General features: G+C 42.4%; 1 protein-coding gene across 1 annotated transcript in view; it reads right to left on the reverse strand.

Moving 5' to 3' along the window:
- Positions 1-3,020, reverse strand: part of LOC106579949 (citron rho-interacting kinase) — a 70,430-nt gene extending 67,410 nt beyond the window's left edge. Inside the window, exon 1 of the mRNA XM_014160390.2 lies at positions 2,688-3,020. The gene's annotated coding sequence lies outside the window, so the exon portion shown is untranslated. The remainder of the gene's footprint in view (positions 1-2,687) is intronic.
- Between the last annotated feature and the right edge of the window lie 5,367 nt (positions 3,021-8,387).

Below are 8,387 nucleotides of genomic sequence, written 5' to 3' on the forward strand. Positions count from 1 at the left end.
GTCCTAATATTCTAATATACACTACATTGCCAAAAGTATGTGGACACGCATTAGTGGATTCTGCTATTTCAGCCACTCCCGTTGCTGACAGGTGTGTAAAATCGAGCACACAGCCATGCAATTTCCATAGACAAACATTTGCAGTAGAATGGTCCGTACTGAACAGCTCAGTGACTTTCAACATGGCACAGTCATAGGATGCCACCTTTCCAACAAGTCAGCCATCACATTTCTGCCCTGCTAGAGCTGCCCCGGTAAACTGTAAGTGCTGGTATTGTGAAGTGGAAATGTCTAGGAACAATAACAGCTCAGCCGCGAAGCGATAGGCCACACAAGCTCACAAAACGGGACCGGCGAGTGCTGAAGCGCAACGGCGTGTAAAAATCATCTGTCCTCGGTTGCAACACTCACTACCGAGTTCCAAACTGCCTCTGGAAGCAATGTCAGCACAAGAACTGTTCATCAGGAGCTTCATGAAATGGGTTTCCATGGCCGAGCAACCGCGCACACAAGCCTATGATCACCATGCGCAATGCCAAGCGTTCTGGAACAGTGGAAATGCGTTCTCTTGAGTGATGAATCATGCTTCACCATCTGGCAGTCCGATGGATTAATCTGGGTATGGTGGATGCCAGGAGAACGCTACCTTCCCAAATGCATAGTTCTAACTGTAAAGTTTGGTGGAGGAGGAATAATGGTCTGGGGCTGTTTTTCATGGTTTGGGCTAGGCCTCTTAGTTCCAGCGAAGGGACATTTTTATGATACAGCATACAATGACGTTCTAGACGATTAAGTACTTCCAACTTTGTGGCAGCAGTTTGGGGAAGGCCCTTTCCTATTTCAGCATGACAATGCCCCCGTGCACAAAGGGAGGTCCATACAGAAATGGTTTGTTGAGGTCGGTGTTGAAGAACTTGACTGGCCTACACAGAGCCCTGACCTCAACCTCATCGAACACCTTTGGGATGAATTGGAACACCGACTGCGAGCCAGGCCTAAACGGCCAACATCAGTGCCCAACCTCACTAATGCTCTTGTGGCTGAATGGAAGCAAGTCCCTGCAGAAATGTTCCAACATCTCGTGGAAAGCCTTCCCAGAAGAGTAGTTTCTGTTAGCAGAAAAGGGGTGTCCAGCTCCATATTAATGCTCATGATTTTGGAATGAGATGTTTGACGAGCAGATGTCATACTGTTGGCCATGTAGTGTACTTTACTAAATATGTACACTCTTAGAAAAAGGGTTCCAGAAGAGTTATTTTGGCTTTCCCCATAGGAGGACCCTTTTTGGTTCCAGGTAGAACCCTTTTTGGGTTCCATGTAGAACTCTCTGTAGAACCCTTTTGTAGAATCCTTTTTTTGTAGAACCCTTTTTGTAGAACCCTTTTTTTTCTAAGAGTGTGGATATGCCCCTTACTCAGTCCAATCCACATAGCCCTCTGTGCCCCATTGGGAACACTAATAAAGCCAACTATATCTGTCCCTAGTTAGACCCTACACAAACCACTTCTCTGTCTTTGAATGGAACTTAGTACATTGAAAATCTTTACACGTCCAGTGTATCTAAGTAAGATATACAGTATTATTCCTTCATGAGCTATCTGTGTCAGACAAAGGGGAAAGGCAGATATTTCCTAGTAATCATCATACATTTTTAATGATGATTACTTTAAAACAACGGGGGTGTGAGGGATATTGTAACAAGACTAAAGACATAAATATCAACATGTATTACTTAACTATCATTAATATGTATGTATGTATTGTAGTCTAATTGAATGTTGGCCAGATAAAGGAACTAGCTGAGGGAGGGGAGAGATAGAAACAGAGGTGAAACAACTGTTTCCATAGAAATACATGTTCTCTCAACATAGACTTGATTGATCATTTCAGACATTTCAGCACTTCTTTTCTTGTTACAGAATCTATTTTTGGCCACACAGGCCTACCTACGCACACATTTCCCTAACAATAACTCACCAAGTGCCTTATCAATGGCAACGATCTCAATTTGTAGCGAACAGTTCATGTGATTCACGATCAAACTCCCAATAGAGATGATTCTTTGTTCTACCAAGCTTCGATATAACAAGGACAATAAACACACAGTGCCTAGATTCTGTTTTCCAACATGAACTTCCTACTTCCTCAAATTCTAGGCAAAAGAAAGCCATCAGGAAAAAAGTGAGTTTAAACACTGATATTTTCAGAATCCTTTGAAGCAGTACATCAAAGCAGAGAGAGAAGTCAGAATGTGAGAGCTGTGATTCCCCTAAGAAGTTGATGGAGATCTGCTGAGAAGAGACAGAGATGCTACGAGAGGGGAGATGCTAATGCACACCGTTGCCTGAAGAGGATGGGTAAACAAAGACAACCATTTAATGCTAACACAGCATCTCAGAGTCGTGACAATAGAAGACTCTGCTCTACCACTGATGCATCAGGCACCTGTGCTGTACCTCTATCACATCTGACTGAAACTCCCCTGACAATAGCAGAACCACAAATCAATCCATTTGAACAGCATGCTGAGGTGGGCAAACAAAGGAAGATCAGTTGCAGTGTGTCGAGGCAGTTTAGAGGTTCTGCACACACAGTCTTGTTGTTACACACATTCCTTGTTGTTACTCTGTCAGTGCAATCAATCCCACCCTGTTATTAGTGAAAGATTCCTTCAGAGCAGTACTTACTCAGACCTGGCCGGTGCTGTCGGTGCCTTGCTGAAGAACCACCTTAGAGGGGGCACATCCTCACCCAGAAAGCCCGATCATGTGGGGTCTTGCTGGGCAGCCACCGGCCAGTACGAGGGACTCGCTGATTCATCAAAACTGGGGATGTCATCCTCACTGTAGAGAGTAGAGCCAAACGAAAGAAAGAGAAGAGCTTTGGCAGGAGAGAAAGATGTGAGCAGTGAGAGCGAGGGAAGATTAGCACACAGAGAGATAGAGTGAAGGAGAGAGGGAGGGAATGGAGGAGAGAGGGAAACTGCATTGAAGAGAAATGCAGTAGATCAGTGAAAACACAATCGCATAGACACGCAGGGAAAATCTCGCTTCCCCACTTTCTCTCTCTCTTGCTCACCCTCTCTCTCTCTCTCTCCTTCTCCCCACACTTCAATAGATTACGCTAATCACTGTAATACATGCAGCCTGAGTCACTGCCGAAACTGTGTTCTCTCCCGCATAACACATGCATTTCAGTAACAACCACTCCACAGAGACCCCAGCTCTTCTCAGACATCAAACACAGTGATCTGTTTCATAACGCAGTCTCTCCTATCACACTGCACTGCTATCAGATGTCCAATTTAGTGGAAGGCACAGTGGTCCTTGTAACTGATAAGACTGTTTCCTTGCAATAAAAAAAGTTAAAGCTACACCTGTCCACATCTGCTCCAAATCAACTCCAATAATAAATACATGAATACACTTCAATGCCAAGCTGTATCGACATGTGTTTGAGCTGTATTAGTAATTCCAGAGAAGTCAGTGAGGAAGCAAATCCATCACAAAAAGATGATCCCGATGTCACAGTCAGGCAGGTTGGCCTTTCTGTCATTGTATCAATGCTGAGTTTAGCCAAACGGACACACACATGCACACACACACACACATGCACACACACACATGCACACACACACACACAACAGACATCGCACTGGGGCCTCTGAGGTCCCCGCTTGGGAACAGATGGCAGGACCTGTCCTGGTAAGCAAAACTCCATCACAGCAGTAGAGATATGAAACAGCTTGGCAAGTTCAGGTAACCAATCAATGGTTGTTATGGCCCTGTCAACCACCAGAACACAACTCGGCGTTCATATTGTGGGCTACTATTGCTGTTATGATTGTATGCAATCATTCACTGATTTTAGATCTTAAAGTGAAGAATTGTTTGAAATAATCTTTTCAAATCAAATTGGATGTGGAGCATAGCAGGCAATAAGTAGGCTATAAACTTGCATCACGCATGAGTGGGGAAAATGGACCAGCAAACAAACCACAACAATGACTTTGACTTTGTTTTTGTTGAGTGTTTACTCAGCTCAGATGAAAGCCAAACATTGGAGGCATGCTTTGTCTTATGAGCCGAGAATATAATTGTTTCAGACTCCCAGTGATTCAGACAAGCAGCCGTCTCAATCTGAACAGAAATCTGGGCCTGCAAGAAAGCAAATCCAGTAAGAATCCTCAATTACTGATTTCTCGGAGCGGACTTCTGCTATTACAGCATGAGGTCATGCTCTATGTCTATGAAAACAGTACATTTGTCTTTGGACTAGGCTGAAAACCAAAATACTGTACAGTACTATCCCCTAAGGAATACCATGCTATGCCATTTGATATTTGTGCGTGCATTGTATACATAGACCTGCAGAACCAATCAGTGTTCTCTAAACATCTCTTGAGATCCTTTGAAGTGCAACTAATTGTTAGGATTTAGAAATAGAATCCGCTTTTGGCTCAAAAGCATTGCGTAATGCAGTGTGTTGCCAGAGGGACATGATCAATAGCCTTACTGCTGTATCTCCACTTCCATCTGAGCTAACTGCAGCTAAAACCTGACAATCTGCTTCCTGATGACGTCTCTCTAAAAGACCATTCAACCTAACAAAACACAGAAAACTGTTACAAACTGTTACAATTCAAACACATCACATCATTTTCTGTAAAAGTATGCAATTTTGTGCCATTTAATAGAGATAAATGCATGCAATGGTATACATGTACAGTATAATAAAGTTAGCTAATTAGGTTAGGACAATTGTCAACATTTGTCGGCAGATCTTGGATTACACTCCTCTCCAAAACACATCAATATGAAATTGGTTCTGGTTTCATAGAGAGAATATGAGGATGGGTAGAGGCTTTTGCGGAGGCTTTTTGCTGATGTTACCTAGCAACAAGGTATTGTACATACCTTAGGCCAATCACAGCTTAATATTGAAGGAGGGAGAATAATGAGAGTTTCATCACAATTCACTGAGCATGTATAAATGATCCTTCAGACTGAATTTCTCTGTTGCTAGAGTACAGAGGGGAATTCTTAATCCAGGGAAAATGACACTGCACAAAGCACAATCAATGAAATCTTATATTCCACTCACCTTTATAACAATCACAGACTTCTTTCAAGACATGCTGAATTTCAGGGGCATCAGGAGGACAAAAGTTGTATGAAAGCTCTAAGCAAAGCTCAATACGGTTGGAAGACTGTAAGAAGGCTGTAGGACTAAGATGATTACTCTGGGAGAGTGGTGACCAATGTGTGCAGAACATGCTGAGACTCTCCTAGAGAAGAGCAGTGATACCAGTGATTAAATATTGCCCTCCATTGGTACAAAAATGAAATGACATTACAGGCTATAACACGTGATGGTTTATGTAAGGGTAGAGTTCTTAAAGAGGAACACTGCTGCAGTCTGGAGGTGAGTGCCTCTTCATCAAAAGTGACTCTTACATAACTGGAGCCTGGAAAATCACCTTTGCATTGGCTGAATTGTAGCGAACAGGCAGCACACTGACAGGCAGACATAGTGTCAGAGCAGAGCAGGCCTGCTGTATGACTAAGGCAGATGTTACATAAGTGTTCTCTTCTCACCTAGTAGAAAATATTTACTGTTAACCAGTGGTGGAAAAAGTACCCAAATGTCATACTTGAGTAAAAGTAAAAGTCACCAAGTAAAATACTACTTGAGTAAAAGTCTAAAAGTATTTGGTTTTAAATATACTTGAGTTTTAAAAGTAAATGTAATTGCTCAAATATACTTAAGTATCAAAAGTAAAGTATAAATCATTTCGAATTCCTTATATTAAGCAACCCAGACGGCACCATTTTCTAGTTTTTTTTATTTATTTACGGATAGCCAGGGGAACACTCAGACATAATTTACAAACGAAGCATGTGTGTTTAGTGAGTCCGCCAGATCAGAGGCAGTAGGGATGATGTCTTGATAAGTGCGTGAATTTGACAATTTTCCTGTCCTGCTAAGCATTCAAAGTGTAACGAGTACTTTTGGGTGTCAAGGAAAATGTACGGAGTAAAAAGTACATTTTTTTCTTTAGGAATGTATTGAAGTAAAAGTAAAAGTTGTTAAACATAAATAGTAAAGCAAAGTACAGATACCCCCCAAAAAAAACTTAAGTACTTTACACCACTGCTATTACAGTTTTTTGCGATTGCTTACACACTTGTTGCGGAATTTGGCTCATTGTGTCAAAACTCTACACACAAGCCAAATTAGACACAACACTTGGATATTAACATCTCACTTCAATGTCAAAATGAAACTTTGCAATCAAAACCTAACAATCCTTTTTCAAAATTGCATTTTTGCAACAAAAATGAGACACACCATTTGAATTACTCTTTCAAAGCAGCAACAACACACAGATGTACTTTATACAAAACACTGCTGTGTTTATATACAGCTTATTTTTTTACCATTGCAGGTTGACAACAAAAAAACTAAGAAAATTAGAATTACAGTAGAGTAATAAATACAATATGTTACTGTAAACTCACCGAAAAACAAAAATAATTACAGTAAAATTACAGTGCAATGGTAAACAAAAAATGGTATTGTTAGGGAGGGGGTGGATGGTTTATGGATCCCGCGTTCTGTTAGGGTCTGGCCACATCACATCATCTACATCACAAGCAATGTCATCCCTGGCTAGGCAATGGGGAAAATATTGCCTTGCGTGCTGTATCCAACCCTGGACTGACCTCACCTCAATGTCTCCGCATGCCTCTTCCATTGCTTGCAGATGAGGCAGGCGGACATGTGGTTGGCGGTCATACACTTTCCAACACCAAGCTGAAAATAATTCCCCAGTCGGATTGAGAAATGGGGAGTAAGGGGGCAAGTATACAACTGTGAAGTTATTGTGGTTGGTGAACCAGTCCCTGACCAGAGCAGCCCGGTGGAAACTAACATTATCCCAGATGACCACAAACCTGGGCTGCTCTGGTCTGTCCTGTACAACTGCATTATGTAGTGCATCTCGAAATAGTATTATGTGTGCAGTATTGTAGGGACCTAGGGTGGCATGGTGATAGAAAACTCCTTGCAGACTAATGGCGGCACACAAGATGATATTTCCCCGGCGTTGCCCAGGGACATTCACAACGGCTCATTGTCCAATAACATTTCGGTCCCGATGCCTTGTTTTAGCTAGATTGAATCAACGAAAATGAACTTATGTGTCACGTCCTGAACAGTGAAAGAGGTCATTTGCCATAGTAGTATGGTCAGGGCGTGGCAGGGGGGTTTGTTTTGTATGTATTTTGGGTTTTCTGTTTCTATGTGGGTTTGTTCTAGTTGTCTATTTCTATGTGTTGGTTTTCATGGTCGGCCGGGTATGGTTTCCAATCAGAGGCAGGTGTCTTTCGTTGTCTCGGATTGGAAGCCATACTTAGGCAGCCTGTTTTTCCTTTGGGGTTGTGGGTAGTTGTTTTCCGTTCTAGTCTAAGTACCTGACGGGACTGTGTTGGTCGTTTTTGTTATTTTGTCAAGTGTCTTCATTAAAAGTTTGAAAATGAGCACTATCCACGCTGCGTCTTGGTCTCCATTTCACGACCCCTGTGACATTATGAGGCTGTGCAGCTACATCACAGTCCAGGACTCTCTGTAACAGAAAATGCATACACCATACTGTGAATATGGTGTAACTCAAAACACAGGACTACAATGTCTACATTTTCACACCAGGATGGGGGTGGGGGGTGGGTTGGGTCAGACACATTCAGTCAAAACTACAAGCTACAGACAAGGCAGGTGCCCCCACAGACCCCTTGCACATAGTCATAGCGAAGGTCTTTGATTCTAGCGCTGTTCCTCTCAAATGGAACCCTGCACCGCTGCTTCATCGTAAGTTGGTGTTGACGCAAGACGCGGTAGAGTGTCGACATACTGACATGGTTGATATTATGGAAGGTTGTGTGATCTGCCATGATTTGCTCTCCTAGTTGATGTAGGCGGATGGTGTTGTTTGCCAACACTAGATTGACAATGGCCAGTTCCTGTTCATGGGTGAACAGACGTTGTCTTCCACCCTCAGGAGGTCGTCTGGCAGTTCTGTAGAAAATGCAAGAACATGATGTCATTGGGTAGGTTCTTTTTTACATACTGTACTGTCATACTGCACACAGTAACATCAAAACTGTATTATGTGTACTTCACAGCACTATACCTATTTTTTGGGTTCACTGAGGAGCATAGACCTAATATTGTAGGACTACTGTATTGTACTGTGATGCAGAATGATGTGCAACAATTACATAGGTGCAGTCTAGTGTAGAAAGTTGAAGACATACCTGTTCTCCAGTCTAAATGTCCATATTATGGATTCTACCGTGTAGCGACTCAGGTTGGGCTGGACTCTCAGC

The sequence above is a fragment of the Salmo salar genome, chromosome ssa20 (genome assembly GCF_905237065.1).
Source record: "Salmo salar chromosome ssa20, Ssal_v3.1, whole genome shotgun sequence".
Classification (NCBI taxonomy): Eukaryota; Metazoa; Chordata; class Actinopteri; order Salmoniformes; family Salmonidae; genus Salmo; species Salmo salar.